Raw genomic sequence first — 16,685 nt, forward strand, 5'->3', positions numbered from 1 at the left:
TGATCTTGTGAGGTTATTCTCTTGGGGTATTTGGGATTAATTAGAGTATTTACTCTAATTTTGTACTCTCTTTTGTACTCTTGTTGGTATAGTGAAATTGCTCCTCTCCGCTTGTGGGCATAGGTCACCTTGACCGAACCACGTTAAATTTGTGTCTTCTTTATATTCTTTAATTGCCGTTATTATCACCTCCCATTATCTTTGTTATTGCCATTATACCGTTGTTTGGCTATATTCTGCACTACCCGAGTTTCCGATCCTAATAAATTGGTATCAGAACCAGATCTAACCGGCCAAAATGACTCTAGCAAAGTCTTATGTTAAGAAATTTGACCGAAGTGCAAACTTTGGAATGTGGCAATTAAAGATGGAAGCTATCCTAATTCAGGATGGCTTAGATTTGGCACTGCAAGGAAAGGAGAAGATGCCGGATAAAATGACAGACGAGGAGTTTGCCGTCATAGACAAAAAGGCAAAAGCAGGTATTATTTTAAATCTTTCAAATGAGGTTTTGCATGAAGTTACAACAGAAAGCTCAGCCAAAGGCATATGGAAAAAGCTTAAAACCCTATATATGAAAAGAACAGTAGAAAACAGACTTTACCTAAAGCAAAAACTCTAAACTTTTCGTATGGCTGAAGGTACCTATATGCTTACTCATCTTGATACTTTTGATTCTCTTCTTATAGATTTAAGTAACATAGATGCTAAATCAAAGATGAGGATCAAGCTGTGTTATTGCTTGTTTCCTTACCCAGTCGTTTAAACATATAAGAGATACTATGCTTTATGGAAAGGATAATATCTCTTATAAAGATATCAAATCTATTTTGAAATCAAAAGAACAAATAGATAGAGATATTACTGGGGAAACTAGTGGGAACCAAGGGGAAGGCTTATTCATAAGAGGTAGATCCAATAAGAAAGATTCAAGTAGTGAGAAACCTAAATCAAGGTCAAAATCCAGATACAGAAATGTCATGTGCAAATATTGTCATAAGAAAGGTCACATTATTTCTGAATGCTTTAAATTGAAAAACAAAGAAAAGCATACAGAAAAGAAAAATGAGCACAAAAATATTGACACTGCCGAAGCAAGTGTAGCTGCTGATGAGACTGAGGGAACTATTTTTTTAGCAACTAATAATAGTTTCAAATCTAACAATGAGTGAATTTTAGATTCGAGTTGTTCTTATCATATGTGTCCCAGTCGGGATTTATTTACCACATATGAATATATTGGAGGTGGAGTTGTCTTGATGGGCAACAATACTGCCTGCAAAGTTATTGGAAAAGGTACAGTCCGAATCAAAATGCACGATGGTGTGGTGAGAACTCTCACCGATGTTAGACATGTTCCTGACTTGAAGAAAAATCTCATCTCTTTGGGCACTCTAGAATCTCTTGGGTGCAAGTACACAGGTGAAGGTGGAGTTCTGAAAATTTCTCATGGTGCTCTTGTGATCATGAAAGCACGCAGATCTGGTTCGTTGTATACTTTATTGGGCTCTACTGTTATAGGCCCTACTACAGTTTCGGTATCAGACAATTTGTCTGATTTTGATGGCATTAAATTTTGACATATACCCATTGGGGGTTTTGCGGAGAAGGTGGAGCAAATTTACTATATCATCCAAAATTAGGCCAAGGTGGAGATAATATGGCCATTATTTTGTCAAATGGAGTCCATCTCACATAAGCATAAGCATCTTTGCAAAGTGTAGACTTTGTTGGCAATATTCTTTGGGACCCAAAAATATTGCATTATGTGTTGGACATCATTTGCACAAGTTGTATCTCTTCTTTTACACCTAAGAGGTCAAGACTTTTTTACCTATAAAAGGGAAGGCCATTAGTTCATTTTAGACACACCAATTCAAGAGCTTTTCACTCTTGTCTTTCTTTCTCCTCCTTTATTTCATTATAGAGTATTTTGTAAGAGAGTGAGTGTTGGGAAACACTTGTGTGAACCCTTTCTTTGGAGTGATCTTGTGAGGTTATTCTCTTGGGGTATTTGGGATTAATTAGAGTATTTACTCTAATTTTGTACTCTCTTTTGTACTCTTGTTGGTATAGTGAAATTGCTCCTCTCCGCTTGTGGGCGTAGGTCACCTTGACCGAACCACGTTAAATTTGTGTCTTCTTTATATTCTTTAATTGCCGTTATTATCACCTCCCATTATCTTTGTTATTGCCATTATACCGTTGTTTGGCTATATTCCGCACTACCCGGGTTCCCGATCCTAACAGAAGACATAATGGCTAACTCGAGAAGTTAGGATATAGATCATTGTCCACCCGTAGATCACGGGAGTATAATATCTTTGATACTGTTCTTATTATAGAAAACCTCTTTCTTTCTTTATGGGTCTTCCAAGGCCGTTAGATCAAGATAAGAAAGATAAGAATGGTATTAGATAGATGTTCCCGATCCTAACAGAAGACATAATGGCTAACTCGAGAAGTTAGGATATAGATCATTGTCCACCCGTAGATCACGGGAGTATAATATCTTTGATACTGTTCTTATTATAGGATGAAGGTTCATGTGAACTGTCTATCTTGCAGTTAATTATACAATAGAATTCTTTTACAAGTTGTTAATTTCTAGCTTTTGAAATATTGGTGTTAAATGGAGGCCCCCATTATTCACCGAGTTTCGATGAAGTTCTTACACCGATCACGGGAATGTATATTTGATAAAGTTCTTGTTTCTCGCTACAGGATGAAGGTTCATGTGAACTGTCTATGTTGCTGTTAGTGGAATTCTTTTACAAGTAGTTAGTTTCTAGATTTTGAAATATTGGTGTTAAGTGGAGAAGGGTAGAGAGGCGGGCCACTTTTGAACTATACGCACTGTTTCTCGGGGATTTCTCTGTTATAAAAGAAAAATATTGGTGTTGACTGTAGATAAGTTTCATGTTACAGATCATTTATTGAAGACTCATGGGCTGGCATAGAAATATCTGCTCAGAACAACAATTTTCCAGGTCTGCGTGACAGGTTAGTAACAGTGACTGCAACTTTGGGGGAGAAGATGCGAGCAATTGAATTGATTCTACATAAGTTGGCAGAAGACCATCATTATATAAAATCCAAGAATGCTCCATTTCCATTTGCATGTATACTCAAATTATAATTATTTAGGAATACTTCCAGTCAAGTAACTGCTCAGCATGAATAAGATCTCTTATGTCTTGATCATTTCCTTTTTGAATGACTACCCTGAGATCTTCGACTTATGCTCAGTTCTCCTAGGGATAAGCAGCTTATACCCAAGGGTGTGGCCTAGCGGTCAATGAGTAGACTATTGTTGACTTGATGCCAGCATTAAGGAAATTGTTTCTGACCTCATATGGTCATCTTGTGACTGAATCCTTGCTTATTACTTTTTACACTTTTAAAATATTAAGTGTTTGAAGTGAGTATTCAAAATTGGAGATATTCTTTTTCTATCTTAATCCTGAGCATCTGATTTCCAATTTTTATATCCTCCTTCCTTTTCCATTGCAGTTTATCTGGGAATGAACTATTGACCACCAAATGGAATTGGAGGGAGATTTACAAATAACTGATATCAGAACAAGGCCTATTCCCCCATTGTATTAGGACACTATCTTATGCCCGTATGCAACTCTAATTGCAACCCTGCTTTCAGCAAAAAGTCAGCTTATTGCTTTTTCTTCTATCAGCTTTGAAGCTGATGATCATATTCTGTTTCTAATTGTGGTTATGCTATTCTTTTGTCTTTACCCATGCCCAGTTTCTTTTCTTGTGTTGAGCTTTGACACTTGGTGCTTTTGTGGCATTGCAGGAAGATAGGAATAATTCTGTGACTATTGGTGTTGCAGATGAGCCTATAGGGTTGGTGCTTGGGCGGAAGGAATATAATGGAGATCAGTCAGGTTTGTAAAGAAGTTGCAATTATTCCCTGCTTGCATATATTTCAGTCTGTGCTTTCGTTGCAGCTTAGTCGGGCCAGAATAAGGATTTCAGATAGGGTGTTTTGTGTCCGGTATTTCTGACCTGTATGACATCCTGACATTGTTTGTTTCGCTTAGCAGATTGAGCTATACAGAGTAAACATGTTAAACAAAATTTTTCACCTTTTGCTGGAAGGTGACTATTATTGGATCCTAAAGAGCAATCCGCATGGCCGAGTCCATGATATTTTGCGAAGTAGCAACCTTTTCTCTGAGAGATGACAGGTTGGACTTAAATTTCTAATAGTTTATGTAGTGATCCCACAGACAATCCACTTAGAAAATAAAAGGGAACTAACTTTATAAGGCATGCTTAGACTGAACAATTAGGTGCAAATCTTTGAAAAGCTCTTATTGTCTTTATTGCTGTTGGAAAAGCTCGGTAAAAAGGGACATATTTGACAGGAAGCTCTACTCCATGTTCAGATGTTTTTGCAACAGTGAAACAATCAGGCAGCCTCACCACTATGCCTGTAAAAAATGTTCTCTTCACCCAGCTTGAAATGTCCATGGTCGAAGCAGATTTCTGAGTCCCATTAGGTACTATACTATACTATCTCGTTCATCAATAACGACTAGTAAAGATTCATAAGTTGCAGTTCGATATTGCCGCTCACTTTCATATCTCCGAAGACTTTTATCAAACACTTTCCGCATTATTTGGCAAAACTCTTAGCTTCTTCATTCAAGTGGTTGGATTTGCCATACTCTAAAGAGTAAAAACTTACCCCACCTAGTGTTTACACCAAGCCAATAACAGTGAGACATGTCTTGCATATACACTTGTTAACACTTAGCAATGGTTAAGTGATCCATTTTCACTTTGATTTGTTAATTCTTATGGTTAATCGTGTAATTAGGTGTAAACATTCAGTGCAGGTAATTATTTACCTACTCCAGAGTTACCCGTTCTTGGTTTTGACTTTAGACCCTGCTCAGTATCAAGCCGAGTGCAATTGTGTAAGCAAAAACCGCGTGGAAGCCACGCCATAAATCTATTGGGACCACAGAATTTTACAAAGATTTCTCTATCCGACAATGCACGGAATACACCTTGATGGTAATCTCCACGACAAGCTCCTATCCCGTTGCCTTTAAGTGGAACCTTTGATATAAGAGACTGCCAGTGCCATTTTTGTTTCGGCTTCGGCAGTACCATTCCCTTTGACTAGCACGTTCTCATCAATCATTGCACACAGACCTCGTAGTGTACTGGAACCCGACATGATTCCGCAGTTGCAACTTGACTTAACAGCTTAGTGGTATCTTTGCGGGACTTGCATCAAACACCTGGTCTATGGGACTGGAAAGTCCATTTTCCAAATCATTGTCTGCAACTGAAAGCTCTTGAGCTTCGGCGATTGCCCTGGAGTAAACAAGTTGGGCATCAGAGGATGAAAGTCAATCGAGTTGTTGAACCATACGAGAGTGATTCTCCACCAGCCTCAATGTGAAATCAAGGATGCTGAAGTGGGTGTTGATCACGGTAGAAGCTTGGGGACGACAGTAAGCTATGGACGAGCAATAAAAAGCGCCAATGTTTTAACACATGATAACCTGAGGAGAAGGGGAATGTCAATCTGCTCGAGGTGTTACTTATGTGGCCAAGAGGTAGAGACAATCAGCCATCTGTTTCTACCTTGTAGAGTGACTAGTTAGTTGTGGGACTTATTCATCAACCTCAGAGGCATTAGATGGTATTGACCAGGAAGAACATCTGAACTATTGTCAAGCTGGAATGAAGGGGGGAAGTGCACTGCTTCCAACAAAAACAGATGGAAAATTGTCCCTGCAACTATTTGGTGGACAATATGGAAGGAGAGGAAAGCAAGATGTTTTGAGGATTCAACTAGTTCTATTCAGAAAATTAAGATGAATTGTATTCTTCTTTTTTGTTTTTGGTGTAAAGCAGAATATAGTGACGACTTAGAGTCAATTCTACAGGTCCTAGATTCCTTGTAAGAAGAGCAATGATTGTAATAGGGAGCTTTGTAGGCTTTTGTAAACTCTTTCTTTTGGCTTCCAGCACTTCCTTTGTGCTGAAGATTGATTAATACAAATATACATGTTACATTGTCAAAAAACAAAAGCGCCAATGTAGTGAATCCGTAGACACTCCGCTCATAAAATAAAAGGGAACTTGTTTATATTATGGTAGCTGAAAGGAAATTACAATTACCGTAGATAAAAAGGAACTAACAAACACTTAAGGGTGTCGCCGAGTAGTCAATAAAGTGGGTCGAGAGAACCATAAGGTCAATTGTTCAAATTAAGCAGAGGCAAAGACACTAGGTGGTTTTTCTCATTAGTCCACGTCTTTGTAGATAGAGTTGCTCGGTACTGGTGGGAGATATTAGATATCCCTATCGAATTAATTGAGGTGCGTACAAGTTGGCTTGGACACCACAAATATCCTTGCCATCCCGGTATTCTTTTTAGAGAAATTTTCAGAAACCACTACGTTTTAGGATTATTAGCTTGCTATAGCTACCATTTACTAAATTACTTCCTATAGCTATGTTTTCAGTTGTTATAGACTGTATTCGATGTATTTTTGCTACTGTATTCATGAATACAGTAGCAAAACTCGACGAAAAACAGAGGAGTCCAGCTAAGCAGAGAATGTATTCGACTGTATTCGCGAGCTGTATTCGTGAATACAGTAACGGAATTTGAGAAATAAAAGGTCTTCAGGTGTTTAAAAACGGTAAGTGAATCAATTAACGCGTTAGATTCCTAATATAGCTCAACAAACTCAATTATAACACACAAAATTTGTATTTTCAGTTATAAAAAAGATTCTCATCAACCGAAAAACACCCCCAAAACAGAGCAATCTTCAGAGATTGAATATAGTTAAATACATAAAAATACATTGAATACATGAAGTATAGCAGGTCATTTATAGTGCAAAAATAAATGAATACATACTACAGATACATTTGAATACATATATACATATGAATACATAAATTATATTAATTAAAAAAATATATGAATACATTCATGGAATACAACGAGACAGTGAATACAATGAAATACATGGAATACAGCGAGATACATTGAAATACAATGAAAAAAAAGGTAACAGACTTTTCAAGTTCCTCAGCCCTAAACTCCATCCCCAATCCACCGATATCTAGACCGCCGCCATGTGGGGCGTCGCCGCCGGTTAAATGAAGACAGTTGTTGAAGAAGCACCAATTTAAAGGATCAAACGGAAACTAGAGACAGAACTTCTTCAGATCTCACAAGGCAAACATGAACAATCAATGCAAAATATAAGAAAAATTTAGAATGTGTAACACAACTGTGTGAAAGAAATCGTCGGCCGGAGGAGGGGGGTTAGGGGTGACACAACAAGGAAGGGGGAAGTGGTCGCTGGCCGGATCTGTCGTTGGCGGAACACAGCCCCTGCTAGGGTTTCTAAAAGTAGGGGAGGAAAAAGCTGGGGGAAAAAGAGAAGAAAGAGAAAAGAGAAAGGAGGAGAGGGGGAAGAGAGAAATAATACACAGCGTATTTAATGGCTTAAAGGTAGGAAGTGCCCATAAATAGATATTTTGCTATAAAAATTAAAAGGTAGCTATAAGAGATAATTTTTTAAAAGGGTATTTATTTATAATAAATAAGGTATCAACCTTTGCTATATAAGGTAAAATTTCCTTCTTTTTACCCGACTCTTAACACCCCACTATCCCAAATTAACCTTTGCCTTCTAGCCCTATTACTATTTCTTGGTCCAATAAGTAGAATTGGCGTGGGATAGCCATTTTTTAACATGACATTTAGTTTTTATTCAGTATTTTTAATGCTGAGAAAAAATAGTCACTACTCTATTAAAATTAATATGAAAAGACGTTTTTACCCTTTTTTCATGAGTGCTATGTAAATATTAAGGACATGATGTCCTTAAAGTTTACACTGCATACATGAAGTTAAGGACGCTATGTCCTTAACATTTACGTTGCACATATGAAGTTAAAGGACATGATGTCCTAAAGTTTAACAACGGAAAGTGCAAATACAGGAAAAATTTTGTCCTTAATATTTAGGGAGAAGGTCTAGATTTGCCCCTCTACTATTGTATATTGTTTATATTTGTCCCCCGTTATACTTTTCGTCCACTTAGCCTCTACCGTTAATAAACTTTTCAGATTTGCCCCTAACTCTAACCCTAACGGCCTTACCCTATGGCAGCTGACCCCTCTAATTTTTTTCCATGTCAGCTGCCAAGTCAAATGGGCCCACCAAATTAAAAAACCCTAGACCCATAAACTTGACCCATTCTACCCACGTATTTCCCTTAAATCATCCCCATCTGAACCTCACGCTTTTATATCCCCCCTTGTTGAAAATGGAGGACTTTGTCAAATTTCAATGTATTGATACCAGTATATTCTTGAGAACTTTGGGCTCTAGACTTGGTGAAAGAATTATATTATTCCAGCATCACTTTTGTTCCTTAGGTGGCTCCTCCAAGTTTTTGATTCCACTGGAAATCAAAAGATGGTGGTTTTATTAGGATTATATTGTAAAGCTCTGAATCTTTACCTTCCAAATATAGGCAGCAAGTTCTTCATGAGACTCGTACAATAAGTCTTTCACAGCGTCCTCGTCAAGCGTGTTTCAATTTTCTTAATCATAATCTGAACCTTTGTCAAATCCAAAATCTCGAGCTATTAAAAAAATTCACGTTTTTCTTTTCAAATAGTTGGATGTTTTGCATATGGATCTTCCATTTTGACTAAGACCAACATATGTTTTGTATTTTCCACTTCTGGCGAGCATAGAAAGGTGGCAGGGCAGCTTAGAATATTTAGGGGAAATGAGTGGGTAGTCAAGTTTATGGGATTTTAATTTGGTAGGCCATCTGACTTGGCAGCTAATATGGACAAAAATTGGAGGGGTCGGCTGTTGTTAGCCCTCCGCCTCTTTGGGATAGATTTGGCAACGAGAGCGTTGTCAAGGCAGCAAGGGTGTTGCCAAGCTAAGGTGCGTGAGCTAGCACCAAGGCAAAAGAGAGATGGGCAAGCGATGGCCAAGGTCTTAAGACAAACAAGACATGCTTGGCAAAGGCTTGACAAGGCAGTGTGGGCAAGTTGGTGCGGCATGGCACGACATGCATGCCAAAGACAAAGGTGCGGGCAATTCAGTTTATGGAAGCGCCAAGTACAGGCTGAGCTAAATCAAGATAGCACAGAATGATAGCGAGCAGTCTCAATAGCTAAGGCAAGGCTATGTGAGGAAAAAGACAAGCAATGGCATGGGTAAGACAAGTGTTGACAAAGACAAGGCAGAAACACGGCTAAGGCAATGTGCGTGCGACAAGAATGTCGGGTGTGTGCAGCAAAATCATGGGCAGCAGGTTGCGAATAAGGCATTGTTGCGGAGCAATGTAAAAAGGCGCCAAGGCTGGGTGCAATGCCAGCCTTAGGGCGTGCAATAACTGACCAAGTGAAAAAGGCACATGCAGTGCACATGCCGAAGTAGTGGACGTTTACCTTTTTGTAATAACTTGTACCCATGTCTGAGTAGTGCTTGTATCTAATATTATTTCGTGTGGGAAAATGGCCTAAGTAGTTGGGAGATGTCAACTACAAGTTATGACAGATTTAACAATGCTGTGTGACAGGCTTGTTTCAGTGGATGGTGGGACCAGTGCTCCACAAAGGGGGCTAAGTGCTCCACAAAGATGGCTCAGTGCTCCACAAAACAGAGCTAAGTGCTGAAGAGGGCCATTTCGTGGGTGAGTGCCCTATTAAATGATTAAGTGCTTATTTAGTGCTCTGACTAAGAAAAGCACTAGAATGGAATTGCCCCTTTGTAAGTTGCCCTTTCAAATCTGCTAGTGACAGCCCCTATATCTATATATATGGGGGTATTTCATGATTAAGAGCATCAAGACTGAGAGTGGTCTTAAGAGAGGGTGAGGGAGTTCAGATGTAATCCTTCCAACCATCAAGACCGAGAGTAGTCTTAAGAGAAGGAGTTCAAATGTAGTCCTTCCAGAAATCAAGACTAAGAGTAGTCTTGAATGAGAGAAAAACGTGTTGAGTGCATGTTTAACTTAGGAAAGAGTTCCTAAGTGTGTTTTCAAAAGTGAAAATACCTAAGGCTAAGAGTAGTCTTTGAGAGAAAATCTGAGGGTCAAGAGTGATCTTCATTTTTGTACACGGTTGTACTTGAGTTTGAGTTTCTTTGTATGCTCGAGTTAAATACAAAGTTGGGAAGAAATTCTTGTAAATTGTGCCTTGTGTTCTTGCTAATTTACCGTTGCCTTACTTTCAATTCGTTGCCTAAATCAGTTCAATAAGGCTTACTACGTTGAAGCTGCCCGAAAATATTCTAAGTCCAAAGTTGCTATAATTTTGGCGGCTGAAGTCAAGTGAGGGACTTGACTGCCGCACATGCAGGTTTCGATGGACAGAAACCACGCCCGTGACAACTGGTATCAGGGCTAAATGAGAACTACTCTGAACTGGGAGCAGAACGGAGCAGTGCAGGTTCGTGAAGGAGTCACGACGAGTAGTGGCAGATTTCGGGGTCTTGTTCGAGAACATGGACAATGGTAATGTCGAACTGCGGGAGAGGCTAACGAAATTAAAGAGCAATGCTAATGAATACAAGGGGAATGGAAAGCAAAAGGCTGGAACTTCCAAGAGCAAAGAGATGAGACCGATGGGCGTTGATTGTCAACCCCTTAGGACTCATAAATTGAGTTAATCGATGAGGACGTCGAGTTTCAAAGGGTGCAGGTGGTTTGTCAGCCCTCCGCCTCTTTGGGATTGAGTTAGCAACGAGAGCGTTGTCAAGGCAGCAAGAGTGTTGCCAAGCTAAGGTGCGTGAGCTAGCACCAAGGCAAAAGAGAGATAGGCAAGCGATGGCCAAGGTCTTGAGACAGACAAGACATGCTTGGCAAAGGCTTGACAAGGCAGTGTGGGCAAGTTGGTGCGGCATGGCACGGCATGCGCGTCCAAAGACAAAGGTGCGGGCGATTTGGTTTGTGGAAGCGTCAAGTACAGGCTAAGCTAAATCAAGATAGCGCGAAATGATAACGAGGAGTCTCAATAGCTAAGGCAAGGTTATGTGAGGCAAAAGACAAGCAATTGCACGGGTAAGACAAGTGTTGACAAAGACAAGGCAGAAATGCGGCTAAAGCATTGTGCGTGCGACAAGAGTGTCGGCGTGTGCGGCAAAATCATGGGCAGCAGGTTGCGAACAATGCATTGGTGCGGAGCAATGTAAAAAGGCACCAAGGCTCGGTGCAATGCCAGCCTTAGGGCGTGCAACAACTGACCAAGTGAAAAAGGCACATGCAGTGCACATGCCGAAGTAGTGGACGTTTACCTTTTTGTAATAACTTGTACCTATGTCTGAGTAGTGCTTGTATCTAATATTATTTCGTGTGGGAAAAGGGCCTAAGTAGTTGGGGGATGTCAACTACAAGTTAGGACAGATTTAGCAATGTTGTGTGACAGGCTTGTTTCATTGGATGGTGGGACCAGTGCTCCACAAAGGGGGCTAAGTGCTCCACAAAGAGGGCTTAGTGCTCCACAAAACAGAGCTAAGTGATGAAGAGGGCCATTTCATGGGTGAGTGCCTCATTAAATGGTTAAGTGCTTATTTAATGCTTTGACTGAAAAAAGTACTAGAATGGAATTGCCCCTTTGTAAGTTGCCCCTTCAAATATGCCAGTGACAGCCCCTATATCTATATATATGGGGGCATTTCGTGATTAAGAGCATCAAGACTGAGAGTGGTCTTGAGAGAGGGTGAGGGAGTTCAGATGTAATCCTTCCAAGCATCAAGACTAAGAGTAGTCTTGAGAGAGGGAGTTCAAATATAGTCCTTCCAGAAATCAAGACTAAGAGTAGTCTTGAATAAGAGCCAAGACTAAGAGTAGTCTTGAAAGAGAGAAAAACGTGTTGAGTGCATGTTTAACTTAGGAAAGAGTTCCTAAGTGTGTTTTCAAGAGTAAAAACACCTAAGGCTAAGAATAATCTTTGAGAAAAAATCTAGTGGTCAAAAGTGATCTTCATTTTTGCACACGGTTGTACTTGAGTTTGAGTTTCTTTGTATGCTCGAGTTAAATACAAAGTTGTAAAGAAATTCCTATAAATTGTACCTTGTGTTCTTGTTAATTTATCGTTGCCTTACTTTCAATTCGTTGCCTAAATCAGTTCAATAAGGCTTACTACGTTGAAGCTGCCCAAAAATATTCTAAGTCCAAAGTTGCTATAATTTTGGCCGAGTGTTGGATTGGCTGAAGTCAAGTGAAGGACTTGAATGCCGCACATGCAGGTTTCGACGGACAGGAACCATGCCCGTGACAACTGCCATAGTGTAGGGTCGTTAGGGTTAAGAGCAAATCTAAAAAGTTTGTTAACGGCAGGGGTTAAAGTGGACAAAAAGTATAACGAGGGACAAATTTAAACAATATGCAATAGTAGAGGGACAAATCTAGACCTTCTCCCTAATATTTATATAACATTCATGAAGTTAAGGACATGATGTCCTAAAGTTTAACAATGGAAGGTGTAAATACATGACACTTTGTCCTTAATATTTACACAACACCCATGTCTAGCACATGGGTATTTTTGTCCGGCGGATAAAAATTTAATTAAGCACTGGCTAAAGAGTAAATACATTCTAAACAATGGCTAAAAAGTAAAGACATCTCTAATTAGTGGCTAACTGTGCACTTTCCCCTCCAATAGCTCTTGCCTGATATCAATATTGGGCTGACCATAATAGCAGAATCACAATTTTGAATAAGGGAAGTCAAAATATAAAGTAAAAAATACGAAAAGGTAAATCATAATTTTTTTTTACCCATCTACACAATTTATACATCTATACATAAAATTTTGGTGAAAGGTTGTTCCTTAGACAAAGATGGCTCCACCAGTAGAGTTGGGCCGATCATAACGTTTTTTTTTTTGGAGGTTTTCGTAATGGATAGCTTAAATATCATATCCATTTGGTGATTTTTGTACCTTGTTGACATTGTTATGCGGGTGAGCTTTTGAAATGCTGATCCACGGAAGGAGAACATGCTTTGTTGAAAGAGAGTAACACATAGGGTAAGAGGCGTATTCAGGATTTTAAGACCATGGGTACACTATTTGAAAGCAGTGAAGGATTTGTCATCCTTTGAACTTCCGGAGCTATTTGTGAACTCACGGATGACCGAGTAGTACTAGAACTTAGCTCACCATTTTTCGGCTTGGTGAGATATCTGTCCATTTCAATGTTAAGGATTATCGTTCCTACAAAGTTAAACATTTACACTTTTATTCAATCTATCTTAATTCAAGTAGAATAGTATGATTCAAATCATAGAGTAATTGGATTTAAGGGACACAAATGAATCGATTACTACATTAGATCAGTTTTATCATTCATTGGCTTCATTGTATGATTCTTTCTTTGATTGTTAGTAATTACTTCATTTTTAGAGAATTCTTAGCAGAAGTTCAAACTCTAGTTCTTAGCAGATCAATCTTATGTTATCTTGGCCCAAAATACTAATAATTAGTAAGAAATTAAGTTTACATAGCCCATACTTAACTAAACTCGATCAAGCATTTTCTCAAATACAATATGTGCGCAAATCAATACTGCCAATATTCAAGACTTTAAAGCCATAACTCTCTCAAATTCTCCCAAGAAATAGCATTCAACAACCCAATCTTAAAAATAAATAATAATAATAATAACCAACAACAAGACAAAATCTTGGAAAGAGATTCAAACATTGAACAGAAAAGGAAAAGAGAATTCGGAAAATTGCAAGAGGAGAAGAAACTTCAGCGAGTAAATTAAAATATAGAGCAAGAAGAGAGACATGGTAGTTGCATACTTGAGAAACTAAAAGCAGAAACCAATGAGAAGAAATTGCACTATTGATTCTTAAAGTATCCTCCGAGGACGAAGAGAGATGGGGTATTCGAAGAGAGAGGGAGAGAGTAGTTGCATCTAATTTATTTTAGAGATTTGAAAATTTGACTAAGAGAAAAGGGAAAGAAAAAAATAGTAAAAATGGACGTGGGTAGGGTCTTAGTGTTTTAGGGATTTGTTAGATGTTTTTAGTCAAAAGAAATTTCAGGAAAGAAAAAATTTAGAAATTTTAAGTTAAAAGTCAAAAGCAACTTTAGAAAAGAAATAAAATAGAAAAATCTAATTAAAAAGAAGTATACGGGGATGAGATTTGAACTCTGGACTAAAGACATAGAAGGGGCACTCAATCATCATTGCACCAAAGTATTCAATTGAGCATGGGTAGTCACCAATATATTTATGTATATAACTGAAAATTTTGTATGGTATATACATAACCTAGGGAGAGGAGCATGAGTGCATGTACCCCACCCCTCCACATAAATCCGCCTCTGTGACACGGATTACACGGGGGCAGAGCGAGATGGGGCGGGACTGGTTAAGTGTTCTCATGCTATAATTTTTCCGTGCTCTGTCCTGTCTAAATCTTGCATGTCCTATCCCGCTTAGACTTGCCCCGCTCTGTTGAATCCTCTCTTTATTTTTTCTATTAAAATAATATTTTATTTTTATCCATTTAGCATTATCTCCAACTTCATTTTACTTTTGTAATATTCTAACTTTTTAATTAACGATTGTTATAATCATTCTTTAAATTAGTTTTCTTTGCAAGAATTTAGTGACTTAAAAGCACGAAACATGGATTAATTCACAATAAATCTCAGTGTCATTTAACATTTAGCTCATAATCGAAGTATGATACGCAAAATGGATTAATCTCATTTTCCTTCCCTATCTATCCCTTTTTATCGATTTTAGTAGAACCAAAGTTGTTTACCGGGAAAAAAAATGTCGAATAAAAGTTCATTAGACACAAGAATTGGTTTAGAACCTGCTAAATATTACATGAGCAATTAAGACTCTCCAGTAAACTATGTTGTATAAAACTGTAACATTTTTGCAACAATGGTGAAACTGGACAACTTAGTTGATTCAAACATCTAAGTTTCTTAGAGCTTACTATACAAGTGATAATTTCAATTGCAAATATTATGGTGTAAGACCCCTTTGGGAGCTGGCGGAAACAAGTTATAAATTCGTTTTCTTCTTTTAAGGGGAAATATTGTTTTTCGATAAAAAGTTGACCTACTACCTGCACTGTCCCTTTTCAAATTTTCATAAATGAAGTTTTGCCCTGTTCTGCTTGCCATATTTAGATGGTTCTCTGCGCCGCCCCTTCCCTAACCCTTGTCATCCCTAGTATCATAGATATTTATATTATATTAAAAAGCACGAAATCTCTTAACTTTTAAAAATTGATTGCAAATAATTCTTTGATTACTACCAAATATTTAGGAGTTTAAACTCATTAAATCCTTAAATATTATAAAAATATTTAGAAGTTTGAAATGAGCTAAAATTTTACTTGTTATACCATTCTTTATTTGCATTATATTGAAAGTCCTAATATTTGGATCTTTAAAATTCTTAAAATTATACCTTATATAATTCTTACACTTAAACTATATATAATAATAAACAAAATAAATAAGGAGAGAATAAAAAAGATTAGCGAAAGAGGAAGTGCAGGCTTCTTGAATTAGTGTAACGGAGGTGTCCACGTCTTTTTAATAAACTTTATTTTTATTACGATTTATATGAACTTTTTAATACTAAAAGAATTATACTCACTAATTAACTAATAATGGTATTCCATATTATACCTTTAGCTTTCAAAAGGTTTAAACTAACTATTAAATACAATTATTCGAATGTTGAACAAAATTAATAATAAACTCTAAAATTATCGATTATTCCAGCAAGATAATTTATTCTAAATAATGATGAAGTTAGCTAAATGTAGTGGATATTATTACTACAAAAATAAGTATGGCTACGAAAATGGCGTTCCAATTTTAGATTTTATTTATGGTATACAGCAATTCTTAATTCTTTTAGAATTTTTTTCTTCTGTCTTTCTTCTATTGTTTCTTTGGAACATGTTCTGAATGGATGCTTTTCACCTATTCAGACTCTTTAACTATTTGAAAAAGGAATTCATATTGAAAAAAAAATATAAGTAAAATTAAAATTTATAAAATTTCTATGAGCTAATATTAAGAATTAACAGAAATATATTATTTCTTTTAATATTGAGAATAAATAATAAAGTATTTGGGTTAATTAATTAGCAAAAGAATCCAATTCCATTTTTTTTCCAAATGCAATATATAAGTAAAATCATGTTTTAGGTTGGCACAAATCATACGATACGTAAATTTATTTTCACGAAAAAGATCACCTGTGATGAAAGAAATCAGAAAATAGAACAAATTCTTTGTATTAATCCAAACTTGAAGAAACGAGGATGACACAGTAAAAGAAAAAAAAATTCAAATAGAGTTGGCAATAATTATTTTTTTATATTTTCATCAATTCGAACAAATGACTTTTTGTGGTATGTATATATTAAGTTATTTCTTATAAAATATTCACTTTAGTCATTTTTAAACTTTACATTAGCATTTAATTATTATTTTATAGGTGCTATATGATTACCTTCTTCATTCTTGTCACGGACCAAATATGGATCTAGGCTACCACAGGGCACCCAACAAGCAACTACCCATTAGGCTAATTCTCTAAGCTAAAATATGATGCAATTGTAGAAGAAGATAAGAGAAAAATACTGGTCAACTA

General features: G+C 37.2%; 1 pseudogene; it reads left to right on the plus strand.

Moving 5' to 3' along the window:
- Positions 1-6,029, plus strand: part of LOC107783291 (protein BTR1-like) — a 62,235-nt pseudogene extending 56,206 nt beyond the window's left edge.
- The last annotated feature ends 10,656 nt before the right edge of the window (positions 6,030-16,685 follow it).

The sequence above is a fragment of the Nicotiana tabacum genome, chromosome 12 (assembly GCF_000715075.1).
Source record: "Nicotiana tabacum cultivar K326 chromosome 12, ASM71507v2, whole genome shotgun sequence".
NCBI lineage: Eukaryota > Viridiplantae > Streptophyta > Magnoliopsida > Solanales > Solanaceae > Nicotiana > Nicotiana tabacum.